This window comes from Schistocerca cancellata, chromosome 7 (assembly GCF_023864275.1).
Source record: "Schistocerca cancellata isolate TAMUIC-IGC-003103 chromosome 7, iqSchCanc2.1, whole genome shotgun sequence".
NCBI classification, from domain to species: domain Eukaryota; kingdom Metazoa; phylum Arthropoda; class Insecta; order Orthoptera; family Acrididae; genus Schistocerca; species Schistocerca cancellata.
This window is the reverse complement of record NC_064632.1, coordinates 139,383,871-139,403,190: the sequence shown is the minus strand read 5'-3', so window position 1 is coordinate 139,403,190 and position 19,320 is coordinate 139,383,871.

Here is a 19,320-nt window from a genome sequence, read left to right as displayed (position 1 = left end):
CTGGACGCTCTAATTTTCTTCTCTGCACTCGTTTTTCCTAGATAAATGCAGCAATAGAAAGGTGTAAATCTAAAAATCGTTGAAAGCTCATCCCTTGAGTTAAATGTAAATGTCATCTGACTAGGGCCTCCCGTCGGGTAGACCATTCGCCGGGTGCTAGTGTTTCGATTGGTCTCCACTTCAGCGACTTGTGCGTGGATGGGGATGAAATGATGATGATTAGGACAACACCCAGTCCCTGAGCGGAGAAAATCTCCGACCCAGCCGGGAATCGAACCCGGGTCCTTACGATTGACATTCTGTCGCGGTGACGTCTCAGCTACCGGGGCCGGACACCCCTTGATTACTTTGCAGTAATTATAAAGTTTCCATACTCTTTGATAAGTTCCATCGAAACCTGTTGCAACCAACAATGGAATAATCGTGCGACTTCAGATATTTTACTATTCATACCATAAATATCTTCACGTGCTACATCCCTGCAAATTCAGCACAAAGTGTTTCTTGATGTTCTGAACAATGAATCCTGTTTGCCAATCATTGTAATTATTTGCTCCTTAATTGATGATGATGATGATGTTTGGTTTGTGGGGCGCTCAACTGCGTGGTTATCAGCGCCCGTACAATTACCCAATCTTTGCTCAGTCATATTTCGCCACTTTCCGGGATGATGATGAAATGATGAGGACAACACAAACACCCAGTCATCTCGAGGCAGGTGAAAATCCCTGACCCCGCCGGGAATCGAACCCGGGACCCCGTGCTCGGGAAGCGAGAACGCTACCGCGAGACCACGAGCGGCGGACAGCTCCTTAATTATTAACTACATCTGTACATTTTTTCCGCTTCGCACGGCTTCGTGTGGACTGAACTTTCATGCGCCGACTTGGGAGATACTCTGTCCGCTCCCGCTCATCACCCTTCTCCGTCATCCGTTGTACTACGATGACGTTTGCCGTGCAGCCGTGAAGTTCAATGATATTGACTGCCGTCACGTTGGCCCTATGCAGTCCGCCGGAATTTCAGGAATGCTGGTGTCCTGGTGCTAGAGGGACAAAAAGACCTCCAGATCCTCCCATCGGCGAGGGAGGCAGACTGTGGAGTTGAAGACTGCGACTGGTGATTATGGCGAATAGCATCTCTCCCAGTAGTGGCTGCTGCTGTCCGTAGCGTGCTGGCGTTACTTTGGTGCAATCAGGGAATCGAATGCAAACGTCATGTACGCTATTTATCTATCTGACCGACTGTTTTACGAGCTGCTGGAGTATCTACGGAGCGAAGTAGTTGCAAATATTTACCCGACATCATTCGTCGTGACCGCATAGGGCTTGCTATTACGAGTTTGTTATCGTACAGAACTGCTTCGTAATATCTCTTAGTACCGCATTTGCCTTAGCCTTTCTTTCGTCACATAACCAAGGTGACGAGACCCTGTTTGGCTGCACTGACCAACTGCATTCTGCTAAAGTCTGCTGCCAGGCTCGGCAGAAACGCCGCTGTTTCTTTCTTTTTTTTTTTTCCTGGGCTAGTCTCAGTGGTGAAATGTTTTCATTATTGCCGCCTCGTATCGACATTGCCGTAATTTAGCGAGAGGAAACTTCGCTTCAGGAAATCGAAAATTTTACCCGCCCACTTTATTGTCCTATACAAGGAAGGCATGCGGTAATGTTGGGAATTCTTACCCCTGTATTCTGTTATTTCCATTCATTTTTAAAAGCTTGTGATGACAGTTTGTTAGACTACACTTGGCCTGCGAACATCTTTCATAGCACGAACAAATAGCGAACGATAAACCACGCTGACACCACGATTCTGCCGAACTGAAGAGGGATGTGCCGGCCGAAAGTGTCACACCGCAGCGCTAAATGAAATGTCGCGCTGTACCGAGTACTTCCGCGAAGGAACAAGCCAAACCGTGACCAAGCATTGACCTGCACCCGGCGTGAAGTCTGGCCTGCCGTGGCCGGGCCTTTTATGAAATCTTGTCACAATCTGTCGCGTAATCCCCACCGCGCTTTTGAGTTTATATGCAGTTTATATGGCATAATATTTTAATTAACTGTAAATTGCTTATTGTTGCGAGTACAACAGATATTTTAACTTTGTGCACCTTGATCTATTACGTGGGGATTCGTACAACACAAAAAAGATTTCCTGCTGTGCACATATGATCTTTAACTTGCAAATTATTTTTATATACCCCTCATCTGGCTTGTTAGAAATGGAATACGGTATCATTACTGTAACTAATTATGAAATTAGTCATGTCCTTGGCTACTTACATCTCTAAAATGCACTGAAAATTACTCTTATTATACGTACAGAAGTTACAGTATGCTATGTTCGCTAAACGTAAAAGCTGCAGTGGATTTTTTAATATATGAACACTATTGATTGCCATGAATAACACGGGAGCATCAAACTAAAAATGAAATTTGGTTTTTGTGTTATTAGTCACAACAGGTTTCATCACAGCAGTCTTTGATATCACAAATTTTATTACTCTGATTTACTTAAATTATTTACGTTCCTGATATTGTAATAGCAGTTGCCCATGTTCACCTGAAAATAACATAATAAAATCAAGCATCCACCTCTGAGGTTTCCGGGAAGCTGAAAGAAATAATTTTAATGTACCGTTACGTGCCCGCTTGATTGCGGGAAAACTGCGTTCATTCAATTTAATTTGAATTTGCCGCGGCAGCAGCTCTCGCGATCGCTGCACAGCTCTGCGTCATGAAAAATACTAAATACGCTGAAAACGGCTAAAAATGTGGAATGAAATACTCCACAAGATCGCAATAAATTATTACAAGTATTTTAACCATTTCTATATTCAAAAATCAACATAAGTTTAAAGTACACAGCTTTTTCATTCATCAGCCTCCAATGGCGTCTTTCTCGAACAAGGAATAAACGAAAGCTAACTAAGCATTCAATCGAGCGTTACAGGATCTTACAACTTCAACGGCTACAAGAAGACCCAGAGAGCTATGTTTTAACCTCCACTATATATAGGCAGTTTAATATGCATGTTTGTTATCTTTTTTAATTATCATTGTCTGCTTCAATTTCTACACTCGCAGAGCACAGACGTTATTTGCGAAATATAGATACATAATTATTGCACAAACATAAAAATAAAAAAAAAGATTACTTTTTTTACAGAGTCTACTTAATCTACAACCATTCATATAGATATGAAAGAATAGTATTACTACAGATAAATGTTCCTTTTTTCACATATATTACAACAATTTTGTGAATGTCCTGCCAGGAGACGTCACAAAGCTGACGTAACGCTGGAGGCGGCTACCTGCTCGGCTGCATCCTCAGACGTATGCCTTCGGAATCGTTGGTTCACTTTGTCCCGAAATTCCTCTGCGTCACGGCATTCCATCCGTACTGCAAGAGAAACATGGCCCACACTACAGTTTCCCAAAAGATTGCTGGACTTCGGCAAAGCGTGACAAACAGTAATCCAGACGAAATGTGGCATCCAGACAGTCCTCTCATTCGGTTTAAGGCTTGAGAACGTAAAGGAAGGCACGTAATTAGCTACGTATGAATATTTAACCATGTGGGAAGAATTCGGTCGCCGTGTGGTTGAAGGAGCTGCTTCATTCACCAGAAATGAATTTGGGGGAAGTGCGGAATACCTGAACAGAATTCAGTGAAAGTGCTGTCCGTATCGCTCTCATTTTTTGATCTCGGAAAATTTCTTCTGATGCTGCATACTGTGATTCTCTAACGGCGTGCAAAAATCAGGCATGAGGTAAACAATTGATAGATGCACTGAACATCCATCTGTGTCGCATCTTAGAGAAATACATATCAACGTTCTAAACAGTCGTTCAGAAGTTAGCGCTACCTCTCACATGACAGTACCTTATATGAATCAATGGATATGAGTGACACTAGTCGCCACCTTACTCATAAAAGACACAATGAGAAGGGGAGCAGTGTCCCGCATTAGCGCCAAGTTAGCTCGAGTCTGATGTCCAGAAGTCACCCCGCCGTGGACGTGAGGTATGGTGCTCAGCTATCGCTAAATATATGCGAATATAGGGGCTTACTTCAGTTAAAATAACATTGCGGCTGTAGATTCATGGAGTAAGGTGGTAGAGGCAACCCACAAGACAAATGCAGATCGTTCTCGATTTCCATATCCTAACTGACAAAACTTTGTGAATCTCCACACACGTATTTGTAACTCGTCGTTCTATTATTTGTTAGATATACGATGTTCGTAACGGGGCCTACTTCAATTAAAATAACTTTTTGACCTACTTCAATTAAAATTACATTGCGGCTGAAGATTCACGGAGTAAGATGCCTCTAGGCAACCTGCAAGACAAATGCTGATCTTTCCCGAGTTCCACATCCAAACTGACAAAACTATGTGAATGTCCATACACCTATTTGTAACTGGTAGTTCTATTATTTGTTAGACATACGTTGATCGTCCCCCATGAACCATGGACATTGCCATTGGTTGGGAGGCTTGCGTGCCTCAATGATACAGATAGCCGTACCCTAGGTGCAACCACAACGGAGGGGTATCTGTTGAGAGGCCAGACAAACGTGTGGTTCCTCAAGAGGAGCAGCAGCCTTTTCAGTAGTTGCAAGGGCAACAGTGTTGATGATTGACTGATCTGGCCTTGTAACACTAACCAAAACGGACTTGCTGTTCTGGTACTGCGAACGGCTGAAAGCAAGGGGAAACTACAACCGTAATTTTTCCCGAGGGCATGCAACTTTACTATATGATTAAATAATGATGGCGGCCTCTTGGGAAAAATATTCCGGAGGTAAAATAGTCCCCCATTCGGATCTCCGGGCGGGAACTACTCAAGAGGACGTCGTTATCAGGAGAAAGAAAACTGGTGTTCTACGGATCGGAGCGTGGAATATCAGATCCCTTAATCGGGCAGGTAGTTAGAGAATTTAAAAAGGGAAATGGATAGGTTGAAGTTAGATATAGTGGAAATTAGTGAAGTTCGGTGGCAGGAGGAACAAGACTTATGGTCAGGTGAATACAGGGTTATAAATGCAAAATCAAATAGGGGTAAGGCAGGAGTAGATTAAATAATGAATAGGAAAATAGGAGTGCGGGTAAGCTACTACAAACAGCATAGTGAACGTATTATTGTAGCCAAGATAGACACGAAGCCCACGCCTACTACAGTACTAAAAGTTTATATGCCAACTAGCTCTGCAGATGATGAAGAAATTGATGAAATGTATGATGAGAGACAAGAAATTATTCAGGTAGTGAAGGGAGATGAAAATTTAATAGTCATGGGTGACTGGAATTCGACAGTAGGAAACGGAAGAGAAGGAAACGTACTAAGTGAATATGAATTGGGGCTAAGAAATGAAAGAGGAAGCCGCCTGGTAGAATTTTGCACAGAGCTTATCTTAATCATAGCTAACACTTGGTTCAAGAATAATGAAAGAAGGTTGTATACATGGAAGAGCCCTGGAGATACTAAAAGGTTTCAGATAGATTATATAATGGTAAGACAGAGATTTAGGAACCAGGTTTTAAATTTTAAGACATTTCCAGGAGCAGATATGGACTCTGACCACAATCTTTTGGTTATGAACCGTAGATTAAAACTGAAGAAACTGCAAAAAGATGGGAATTTAAGGAGACGGGACCTGGATAAACTGAAAGAACCAGATGTTGTAGAGTGTTTCAGGAAGAGCATAAATGAACAATTGACAGGAATGCGGGAAAGAAATTCAGTAGAAGAAGAATGGGTAGCTTTGAGGGATGAAATAGTGAAGGCAGCAGAGGATCAAGTAGGTAAAAATACGACGGCTAGTAGAAATCCATGGGTAACAGAACATATAACTTAATTGATAAAGGAGAAAATACAAAAATGAAGTAAATGAAGCAGGCAAAAAGGAATACAAACGTCTCAAAAATGAGATCGACAGGAAGTGCAAAATAGCTAAGCAGAGATGGCTACAGGACAAATGTAAGGATGTACAGGCTTATCTCACTAGGGGTAAGATAGATACTGCCTACAGATAAATTAAAGAGACCTTTGGAGAAAAGAGAACCACTTGCATGAATATCAAGAGCTAAGATGGAAACCCAGTTCTAAGCAAAGAAGGGAAAGCAGAGAGGTGGAACGAGTATATGGAGTGTCTATACAGGGGCGATGTTCTTCAGGACAATATTATGGAAATGGAAGAGGATGTAGATGAAGATGAAATGGGAGATACGGTACTGCGTGAAGAGTTCGACAGAGCACTGAAAGACCTAAGCTGAAACAAGGCCCCGGGAGTAGACAACATTCCATTAGAACTACTGACAGCCTTGGGAGAGCCGGTTCTGACAAAACTCTACCATCTGATGAGCAAGATGTATGAGACAGGCGAAATTCCCTCAGACTTCAAGAAGAATATAATAATTCCAATCCCAAAGATAGCAGGTGTTGACAGATGTGAAAATTACCGAACTATCAGTTTAATCAGTCATAGCTGCAAAATAGTAACGCGAATTCTTTACAGACGAATGGAAAAACTAGCAGAAGCCGACCGCGGGGAAGATCAGTTTGGATTCCGTATAAATGTTGGAACACGTGAGGAAATACTGACCCTGCGCCTTATCTTAGAAGAAAGATTAAGGAAAGGCAAACCTACGTTTATAGCATTTGTAGACTTAGAGAAAGATTTTAACAATGTTGACTGGAATACTCTCTTTCAAATCTAAAGGTGGCAGGGGTAAAATACAGGGAGCGAAAGGCTATTTACAATTTGTACAGAAACCAGATGGCAGTTATAAGAGTCGAGGGGTATGAAAGGGAAGCAGTGGTTGGGAAGCGAGTCAGGCATAGTTACAGCCTCTCTCCGATGCTATTCAATCTGTATATTGAGCAAGCAGTAAAGGAAACAAAAAAAATTGTTCGGAGTAGGTATTAAAATCCATGGAGAATAAATAAAAACTTCGAGTTTTGCAGATGACATTGTAATTCTGTCGGAGACAACAAAGGACTTGGAAGAGCAGTTGAACGGAATGGACAGTGTCTTGAAAGGAGGGTATAAGATGAACATCAACAAAAGCAAAACGAGGTTATTGGAATGTAGTCGAATTAAGTCGGGTGATGCTGAGGGAATTAGATTAGGAAATGAGACACTTAAAGTAGTAAAGGAGTTTTGCAATTTGGGGAGCAAAATAACTGATGATGGTCGAAGTAGAGAGGATATAAAATGTAGACTAGCAATGGCAAGAAAAGAGTTTCTGATGAAGAGAAATTTGTTAACATTGTGTATTGATTTAAGTGTCAGGAAGTCGTTTCTGAAGTATTTGTATGAAGTGTAGCCATGTATGGAAGTGAAACATGGACGATAAACAGTTTGGGCAAGAAGAGAATAGAAGCTTTCGAAATGTGGTGCTACAGAAGAATGCTGAAAATTAGATGGGTAGATCACATAACTAATGAGGAGGTATTGAGTAGATTTGGGGAGGAGTTTGTGGCACAACTTGACTAGAAGAAGGGATCGGTTGGTAGGACATGTTCTGAGGCATGAAGGGATCACCAATTTAGTACTGGAGGGCAGGGTGGATGGTAAAAATCATAGAGGGAGACCAAGAGATGAATACGCTAAGCAGATTCCGAAGGATGTAGGCTGCAGAAGGTACTGGGAGATGAAGAAGCTTGCACAGGATAAAGTAGCATGGAGAGCTACATCAAACCAGTCACAGGACTGAAGACCACACACACACACACACACACACACACACACACACACACACACACACACACACGATGATCGTGACTTGTAACAGTCGCTTCTGACTGCCCTTTCACGTCTAATGGGACTTCATGATTGATTATACAATATTCTGCCAAGAGACCGTCGCTCTTTCCACTTAGAACTCGTAAGTCATTATAGGCTATGTGGAAATCAAAGTGGCACATGGAATGAATGCTATCGATTCTTTGAGCTGGATTCAGTATTTATTCATATTATATACAACTGGGTTTGAGTTTTCTTCACTCAATATCGGCAGCCACAAAGCAGCCACGATTTCGGTCGTTGTCTGTCCGATTGGGTACCTGCGTCGTCCAGTAGCAGTTTATGGCATCCCCATGGTTCCACCGTGATGAGTAGGTCTTAGAGGCATTACGCCGTACAGCCGAGTCAGTGAGGTTGCCTGACCAGCAGGCGTTATCGGCAAGACGAAACCGTAGTTCCGATGCGCCACACTGTTTTGTAGCGCCAGTCACGTGGGCAGAATCAGAGCATATCTCAGTATCCTTCCACCTTCCGAGTATCTAGGAGACAGTAAGCCTCAATCATGGCATAGTGATATGTTGGTCAGACGCCGGTGCTAACATCGTGCAAGCTAGAGCGATAAAAACCAACAGATTAAAGGCCACCACCTGTCTTCGATGGATGCTGGTCACTCATCAATTTATCTCTCCATAAATTGACTTAGAACTTTTTGTAGATGTAAGCTAACCTGCTAAGGACTCTGCTGCAAAGTGACCTGCAGCCAAATTTTGGGCCGAACGTTGATGCACTTCAAAGGTCATAAATTTTGTGAACTTTTACATTAAACCATCCTTCAGAAATTGCATTAACAACATTTCTAGAATTGATAGAAAATTTTTGTCTGTTCTCAATACAGCACCCTCCCTCCGGCCCCCTCCACGCTGCCCACCACCTCTCTGCACTGTAGCTGACTCCTACAATTCCTACAAGGCCAATGGTCTCCATCCTCTGCGTCCACGGGGGCCATCAAAATTAATTACCACACGTAGTTTTGGTAACAATACCGTCAAACTGTAAACCAAATTTCTCCAATTCACTAGGAAAGCAGCAACACCGTAAGACAATTCCCAGATCTGAAAAAAAGTCTGGAATCATATACGTCCTTACGAACTACTAAACTAAAGAAAAAGTAGAACATATACGGGAGCTCCTGTTATAGCAAATAATTATTTTAGTCACTGTGAGAGTCAAACAATAACATAGGTTTTATTTACTTAATAATTAAACTATAATTCTTGAGATAAAAGGTCGGTTACAAAGTATTAACCAAATAAACTGATGCGCTAAGAGTTGACTCATTATACACAAATCTGTTTCCCTCCAGCATGTCCAGCGGCAGTGACTCTGCACACTACGCCTTTCAACGTTCATTTATTCTGCATGATATTAAGGTGGTTTATGACGATAACTGGGGTATTCGTGGGCGGTTCAGTAGCAACATACTGTTTTAATGACTGAAAAATGCATTCGATGTCCGTTCAACAACTGTATTATCTCATTTGGACTCTCCACCATTGATACACCAAACAATAGGTTGTGACCGAGGTACTGAAGCTAATCATACCTGTTTTTCACAGAGTTCCTTCAGATATTAGAAGCTCCGTACTCCTGTCGTCATTAAGTTCACAGTGTGTTGCAGCAAGGGTGTGAACACTATTTTTACTGCAAACATTCTATATCACTCGGAAACAATTCTGGAAAATTTGCACAATTGCACCTCCACACTTAGGATCGAATTATGACACATACACAATCTTTTACCAAGAGAGCCTTTCAATGTCAAACTCCTAATACGCCGTCCACTTTAAAATGACCACTTGCCAAAATCCTGAATAACTGCCTGCTACAACGCGGACGAGCAGAAAGATTCAAGGAAAATATGGAAGGTGTCAATAGAGATGCGGAGTCACACCGACTCCAGTGCTGTGCAACTTTTCTCGATTGACTATCCACGGCACGAGCGGCCCGATCGAAGAGGCCCCACAAAATCTCAATTGGGTTAAAATCCGGGGCGTTTTGTCAACATGGGAGAATGGTAAACTCACCCTATTAGTCTTTGAACCATGTACTTACACTGCGAGTTGTGTGATACGTTGCAGTGTCTTGCTGGTAGGCCGGCCGCCGTGGCCGTGCGGTTCTGGCGCTGCAGTCCGGAACCGCGAGGCTGCTACGGTCGTAGGTTCGAATCCTGCCTCGGGCATGGGTGTGTGTGATGTCCTTAGGTTAGTTAGGTTTAAGTAGTTCTAAGTTCTAGGGGACTTATGACCTAAGATGTTGAGTCTCATAGTGCTCAGAGCCATTTGAACCATTTGTCTTGCTGGTAGATGCCATCGTGCCGAGGGAAACAAACTGCATATAGGGGCGGACATAGTCCCGAGGATAGATGTGTACTCGTGTTGATCCCCTGTGCCCTTCAGAATGACGATATTACCAGGCAATTTCACGAAAATATTCTTCAGACTATAACGCTCCCTCATCCGGCCTGCACCCTTCAGATCATTGCTGCAGGACAATACACGGCAAAGCCCATTGTGCATCACAGTTGGCTCTTCACCGACTTTGGATAGCGCCATTTTCGCATGCGCGGTGTACCTTAATGTGGTGGCACGCAAACAGTTTACAAACTTAGCCGTTTCGAAAATGTACTCTTGGTCAGAAAGCCATTGATCATGCCCTTTTCGACGGGTTTCGGCATTACGACAATGATCGAACTGTATTCCGCGTCCACCATTACACTTTACATATCCTCCTTTGCTAGTGCGGTCTGAGAGAGGTCATTGCACATGTAGGCAGTGGTCACATTAATGTGGCTGGAGAGTACAAAAGCTTTGTACCGCAATGGCTACGAACTCACACTTACGTCCCCCACTTCTAGCGATCCCTTTTGCACCGTTCTGCATGCCTGCCTCACCAATAAGACTGGCTGTTCCATTCACCTTCCCTGACTGGCTTCCACACTCCTTCTGACGTGAAACCGTCTGTTCTCTCGCTGTTCGAAAATACCGCCAGACTTGACTCGTTAATAATTGTGCTTCTACTAATGGAATAGATCGATCCTGTATGTGTTCGTCACACGGTATTAGTTTCGCCTGTGACGTAATCGTATCGGTGTAGTCGCACACACGTCATTCTTACAAATTAGTTTTGTGTATAGTTGTAACCTGGTGTAGCGTGGACAGCTGTAACATTGATTCAGGTGTCATTGTGAAGAGCCTGTGAAGTACTGCTGCGACCCAAAGCGGGACAATAAAAACAATCACTGCAGTATGAGTGAAAATCATTATTGAACTGAAAATTACAAAATAATGGAAGATGTTGTCACATAAGACAGGCAAATACACTTGAAAGAGGAAAGCTTGTGTCAATTGAATCCAAAAAGCCTAAAATGTCCACTGCTGAGCGAATGCGAGAGCTACGGCAGAGTCGAGAAGGAAATGAAGAAACGGACGAATGAAATACGTAATTGTCTCATCGGGTATACAGCAGCCAACGACAGTTCAAACTTGTGATTTATCTATTCTGTAACCATTATACTACTCTGCGTAATCATTATGTCAAAGAGATTGATATTTACGTTCCATATTAACATGAAACACTTGTTATGATTTTATCCCGACGCGTTCACAATCTACGACGCTAACCCAAACTGTGCACACAGAATTTTATTTTCAACTTACATTGTTCCGATAAACGGTATTCTTTCTTGCATACAGACCATTTTCATATGTTTGCTATCTCTGTCTAATTGATTTTTTTAGTTACATATTTCTGTTCCATTTTAATATCTAAGACGTTGTACTTTAAACGTTCAAATCGACCTTCTCGCTGTCTCCAACAATCTGACGTTGTACTTTAAACGTTCAAATCGACCTTCTCGCTGTCTCCAACATTCTGTGGGTGCTCTGAAACATCTTATTTGGTTGTCCTACAGACAACACATCAATGTTTGGCTTATGCGCCATAGCACTGTGCAAGAACTTGTCATCGAAAATAAATTTTAAAAAAAAGGATAATATTTAGTGAGTGAAACGTAATCGTTACAGTCTGAGACGGAATAAGGAACAGTGGAAAATGTATAAACAGTTCCTTATTTGTTGAGGAATACATGTAGCTAAACGAGTGTACCACATCATATGGAAATTGTACGTGAAAATGACTTGTTATTTTCTTTAATTTTTATTCTAATAATACATTTCGCATGAATTTAATTGATAATAGGATCACTTAAACTGCACAATTAAAGGGCAGTTTCTCCATTTGATTTCATTATATAGTTTTCTGCTGTGATTCATTACTTGTTCAGTTACAGCCTTTTTTGTGGAAACGAAGTATTTTCTAGACTTACTTGTAAGGAAACAGTTACACATAATGCTAAGAAAATACGTCGAAACAATACTCTTAACAAAAAAATGAAATAATAGATAATGAATAGAGCACATTAATTCTACACAATAGTTATACCTAAAAAGTTCAAGCCCTTTCACAAAATGTGTATAAACCTAACATGTATAGACGGAAACTCAAAAGTTTGCCTAAATTCATTTTTGTTAATGCTATTGCACACGAGGGGCTGGAACGATAGTGGGACAAATTCCGCTCTTTCGTTAAAGACCTCCATATTTGAAACTGATAAAATCGAACATAAATGACAATTTCAATGTTTTAAAAAGACAATTAAATGTCTTTTTGTTTTACAAGTCGGGGATATAATACAACACATAAAACACACAGGGATGAAAATGTTAATGTGTCTATGATAGGATGGTGGTTGTTGTGTATGAAAATGACAACGTTATTAATGTAGATCGAAAGATAATTACTATAGCTGGGCCATGAAACACCATAACGAGAAGAGTAGGAAGGCGAGAGAGGGAAAAAGAAGCAAATTCATGGATTTCGTTGTTAAGGATGACCAGCTCTTCTGAGCGAGGCTGACAAGGCATGGAGGAGCATATAAGATTTGGGACAGAACAATCCAGGCAACATAGAAATTAGGATAGAACAAATGAGATATTATAGGTGATGACTGCAGAAGGATGTAGACCCGACATAAACCTGTTAGTAGTATTATTTAGTTACAGACTTTGTGTTAGATGGTGGGGAGATGTGCATTCAGGGTTAGTTACCTACAGAAAGTTAGTTCTCATTATTTGAATGTGAAACTGAAAGGGGTGAAGTGTCCGTAGACGGAGAGACGCAAATCAGACTTGCAAAATCTTCGAGCGGTGAAGCCACAAACGGTGACTTTGCTTTCCTGTGGGTGAGTTTGCAATTTTATCTGTGGAGAATAATGTTCCCAGAAGAGTACTGAAGTTCGTGCACTAAAGCCTAGCTGCCGAGTGTGCGAATATTAAAGTATTGATTGTTAAGCGGGGGGGGCGGGGGAGGAGGTGGCTAGTGCAGCAGGACATGATATATACGCTGGAGCTCTGTAAGCTAGAGGAATGTTAGAAAACGAAGTTTTATTGTGTGTATGTAGGTGTATATGCAATTTGTCGTGTATATGCTATGTGCAGCATAAAACATCTGCGTTATACTGGTGCGTTGTCCAGAACTACGTTAAATTTTCCTACCGCAATCTCTTACATCTGGCAACAAGCGTTGTAGCATTCCTTGGCGACGGCCAATGGAGGCAACTTGCCTGTGTCTATGTGTCTATGTGTCTATGTGCCTGTGGTTCTGTCGGTGTGATCATGTGATGTATCTGACCCCAGGAATGTGTCAATAAAGTTTCCCCTTCCTGGGACAATGAATTCACGGTGTTCTTATTTCAATTTCCAGGAGTGTATTTGAACACTTTAGGAAAGACTGATTGCTCTTGGAGGTCAAATCAAACACATCTCAGCCATCCAATTTCCAAACTTATTTTCTTTGGCTACCAGTTTCGGCTATTTACTACGCCATGTTCAGGGTCCTGAACGACTTGTACGAAGATTCCACTTCGGTTCTGGTCAAAACAGGGGCCAGCATTCAAATACTGGCGTCTGTATACTTCTGCTTGCTATAGCAGTCACTTCAACAATCAGCTGCCGACGGTTGAAATCCTATAGCGAAACAGCCGAGTCCCACAACCATCTCTGAAAAGATGGGCGTACAGAGTCTCGATTGCTGTTGGTTTGCAAAAACGTCAAATTTGTAACCAGTATTTAATCGAAAGTAGAGGGCACTAATCAGAAGTGAGTTACCAGGTATTTTTGGGACTGCGTTGTGAAATTTCTAAAAGGCAAATACTGTTCTCAAACATTAGTTATAACAGAATCATACATGATCATAAAAATAATTTCAGTACATGTATCTATAGTAATAGCGGAATGAGGGTAAAGTTACACTGAGTACTTGGTACTGTGACTGTACTATAATTCTTTAGGAAGGTCTCAGTAATGGACTGGGTTACAGTGGCAAGCTCAGCATGTCGTGTCGTCAACATATAGCAAAATGTTATATGAGCGGGTGCAGGCCAGGAGTCGTCTGCAGTGTATGTGACATACATGAGTGTCAAAACGACAGGGCCCTCAGGCATAGTAAGGCGTGCCCATCATAATTTAGTAATGATAGTAGACTGAAGTTTAAGAGAATGTTTCGGAAGAATCAATGTGGAAGGAAGTGCGATACTGAGTTACTGAAACATGATGAGTCGCGTTTTAAGTTCGCCAAGGATGTGAATATTGCGACAATGAATACCAGAGAAGGTAGTTCAGTTGAAGAGGAATGAACATATTTAAAATGGACAGTCACAGACGTTGGGCAGATAAGCGTAGACAAGGAAGGTAACTCGGAAGAAACCTGAGGTAACTCAATAAATACAGGGGACCCAGATGTACGTTACATTTAAAAATTCCTTACTTCACGGAGCAAAGGAGGTAGTGCTTGAAATGACTTGAAGTTTTACTGAAACAAAAAGAGTGCAGAAAACGGACAAAGATATCGCTTCATATGATTCAAAAGCAATAATTTTTAGCATACCAAATGATTTTTAGCAAAGACAACGTTATTTATGACAAATGCTCAACACATCCGTAGTCATTTATCAACAACACCGGTAGTCAAAAGACAATGTCGTGAACAGCACTATACAGCATATCATTACTGTGGTCAGATGTTGTCTTTTAGCATCGCTAATGAGGTCGGACGATAGCGGTAGACTTGCGATTTCGGGTAACCCAACAACCAATAATCACACGGATTGAGATCTACGGACATGGGAGGACAAGCATGACCGACGTGGCGACTCAGCACGTCAACCTAAGCAAACGATGCGTGCAAGAGATGTTTCACGCGTGTAGCAAAATGGGATGGATCGCCAATTCGTATAAAAATCGCACCTTCCAGCAGCTGTTTATAAGCCAGTCTGGGGTGATCTGAACCCACTCCCTCACTATATCTCATTTTATATACGACTCTCATGCGGTGTCTCTGGCATGTTGCTGGCAAGTGTCATCTGCTGGCCAATTTTTGAGCTGTTTATGGGTTTCAGTAAAACACCGTGTCATTTCAGGCAAGTGTATAAATTTTTACCAATCTACCTACATTATTCATTTTCAAATATTAACCGATTTTTGGGACACACTGTACTTCAATTGACCTAAAGGAAGTCGAAAATGTTCAGGGAGGGACAGGAATACAGAATTGTAAATGCGTCCTGAATGAAATAAATGGGCAGAAAAAGCGTGCGACAGTGTAAAAGGGCATAAGATGTTCAAAATTCTGAGATAAATAAGGGTAAGCTGCAGGGAAATAATATGCAACATGTACAAGAGTCAAGAAGGAATAATAAGAGTGGAAGGCCGAGAACGAAGTGCTCGGATTAAAAAGGGTTTAAGGTGGGATACAGTCAGAAGAAGCAATGACAGAACTGAAAGGAAGATTGGTTGAAATGGCTCTGAGCACTATGGGACTCAACTGCTGTGGTCATAAGTCCCCTAGAACTTAGAACTACTTAAACCTAACTAACCTAAGGACATCACACACATCCATGCCCGAGGCAGGATTCGAACCTGCGACCGTAGCGGTCGTGCGGTTCAGACTGTAGCGCCTTTAACCGCTCGGCCACTCCGGCCGGCTCAAAGGAAGATTCAAGCGTGAGATTAACATGCAGGGTGAAGTGATATCAACGATAAGACTCGCTGGTGACATTCCTGTCCTCAGTGAACGTGAAGAATTATTACAAGATGTGTTGAATGGAACGATCAGTCTAATGAATATAGAACACGGATTCAGAGTAAGCCGGAAAAATCAGACGTAATGAGAAGTAAAAGAAATCGGAATAGTGAAAAACTGATGATCACGAAATAGATCAAATTAAGGAATTCTCATACCTTGAAAGCAGAATAATCCATGACAGACGAAGCAAAAGGACATAAAATACGGACTAGCACAGGCAAAGAGGGTATTTTTCGCCAAGACAGCTACTTTGTCCCAAATGTAGGCCTTAATTAGAGAAAGATATTTCTGAGAATGTACGTTTGGAGCGCAGCATTGTATCATATTGAAGCACGGGCAGTGGGAAAACCGGAACAAAAGAGAATCGAAGGGTTTGAGATGTGATGCTGCAGAAGAGCGTTGAAAATTATGTGGACTGACATGGTAAGGAATGAGGAGGTTCTCCGCAGAATCACGAAGAATGGAATATACGGAAAATACTGACAAGCAGAAGGGACATGATGAAAGGACATGTGTTCAGACATCAGAGAATAACCTCCATGGTACTAGAGTGAGCTGTAGAGGGAAAACTTGTAGAGGATGGTAGAGACTGCAATAGATCCAGTAAATAACTGGGAAAGTGGTGTCCAAGTGCTACTCTGAGATGAGGTTGGCGCTGGAATTCATGGCGGTCCGCATAAAACCAGTCATAAGACTCATGACTCAAAAAACGAAAGAAAATAATAAACAGATAGGATATAAAAGTGCACTGCCAGAGGAAACCGGAGTTGGATGTATCTTGAGAATTTTGCAGGCCAACAAACAGGCTTCTCATCTGGGTATTTGTACCATGTTGACATTCCAGTTGACGAGATTGTAGTGTGGGTTATATTCAGTGGTGTACTGTTACGATCTAGTTGATACATGAGTACCTCTGTCGGCACTGAGAGTTTGATTTGGCTGTGGTCGCTCTCATTTGGACCAGGGACTTGTGCAGTTGTACCGGTTCGCAGATATTATTATTGTATAAAATATACACACTTAGGACGGAAGTCGGGGTAGCAGAATTATGCTGCCAAAAGATGAAAGTTAGCCGCAGACTGAGCTGGGCTTTGAAGACGCCGTATAGCATGAGGTCAGCACGAATGATATAGTGGGAAAATAAATGGTCTAATTAGTGACGAATATTAATGCTCCAATAATACTTCCCTGGGGCACGTCAGAGAATAAATCTGTCCCTCTACATGACAGTCCATCGATATCAACATGCTAGCGCTGCCTGTCACGAAATACCAGTCTTTAGCTGTCACTGGAGCCTTGCAGAATCGACAACTTTGCGATTTCTACCATTCCGAATCGACCTTTCTATCTGTATTCACGATATTTTGAACGCACTATGTGAAGAGTACGAATTGGGTTAGGCTTGACATTTCGGAACTCAAAATGGTTTCATTAGAGGAAGCTCCTACGCTCAGCTAAAAGTCAAGCTGTGGAGACTTGTCTTGCATAACTGTTTCGTTAAGACTTTGCCCTCCAACAGCAAGCCTCTACATTCCTTTTCCAGTCCGAGTTACAGCTTTTATCTGACGAGAAAGTTTCAAAATAGCGCGCAATCCATTTATAAGCGAAAGGTTAGTTCTGCAAACAATGCCCTAGATAGTGGAAAAACCGTTTCTTCGCAGCATTCTTTCTCCGAGGGCTCTAGTCCAGCAATACACTTGTGTGATAGCGAGAGAGACGTACTAGAAGAAAAGAAGCTGCGACAGTGCTTGGTTAACTGAATTGGTGAGACCATTGCCCGCCAAAGGCGAGGTTCCAGGTTCGGGACATAGCTTCAGACTTGGGGAAGTTCGGTAACAGTGCACAATTTGCTGCAGAGTGAAGAGTCATTCTGGTGGACATTATATTAGAGCTAATAATATATTCTTGGATTCTTCAAAAAGTAATTTCTTGTCCAACACAGGAAACATCCTGATGCAGGATCCGTAACTGTACAACTGGTTTTCAACAAAATTTCAACAAGAATTGCTTTTCTTTTTCTATTTTCTTTCTATTTTAAAAATCATACTGGACTTTAAAAAAAGTGCAACTCGTGCTGACATTTTACTGAAAAAGCACGTTACTCATTATTAAGTCACGCCAAGTAACTCTCTTGAATGCTGCACCACATTTCAAAGTGACTCAGTGTAAAATGTCTACTCTATTTAGTAATTGAGCTGCTCTATTACAGGTAGAACCATGACGTCTCGATTTAGTGAAACTATTCCTTCTTATAATCAAACTCACGACGCAGTTAATCAAATTTATTGCGCTACGTGACTTAGATAATGAAAATGGAACTTATTGTAAAACTCTCCCCTTGATCACGAATGTTTATTTCATTTCTTTCATACTTACGCATTTTTTGCGTTATACTATTTTCAAATAATTCAAATACTTTTTATATATAACATCAAGTGCAATTTAATCGTATTTAGCATAAGTGCAAGTTTTGTAACAACATGATTTTAGTTCCTTCCACAGTGGCGTAATGCGAAAAAGCATAGAGATGCAAGAAATAAAATAAATATTTGCGGTCGAGACAAATACTTTGTTATAAGTGAGTGCAGAACATGACTGCCATACCTCAAAAAGCTTTTTGCAATATGTGTACAATGAAAGAGAAATTAACTAAGTAGCTCGAACATACATCAATCTCTCATCTTAATGACTGGCACATGTAGTATGAAAAATTGAACCTCAGTAAATGTGCAAATCACTCGTAGATACTTTCAAAATTACTGAAGAGTAGTAGTGACCAACTTATAGACGACCAAGGTGCAATGGCGATCGAGGCCCTTTCCCGTAATTGCTGTATTCAAATATGAAAAGTGAGTAACTGCTGGCTATAACTCTCAAAACCATTTCAATATTCTGCAGTTCAACACATTTGAAAATGCATGACCTATTAAATAATACTGGACACTTTGAGCAGTTTAGTTTGTGAAACATAAAGGCATATGCTTCATACATTTTGTTGTTGTTGTTGTGGTCTTCAGTCCTGGGACTAGTTTGATGCACCTCTCCATGCTACTCTATCCTGTGCAAGCTTCTTCATCTCCCAGTACCTTTTGCAGCCTACATCCTTCTGAATCTGCTTAGCGTATTCATCTCTTGGTCTCTCTCTACGATTTTTACCCTCCACGCTGCCCTCCAGTACTGAATTGGTGATACATTGATGCCTCAGAACATGTCCTACCAACTGACCCCTTCTTCTGGTCAAGTTGTGCCACAAACTTCTCTTCTCCCGAAATTCTATTCAGTACCTCCTCATTAGTTATGTGATTTACCCATCTAATCTTCAGCATTCTTCTGTAGCACCACATTTCAAAAGCTTCTATTCTCTTC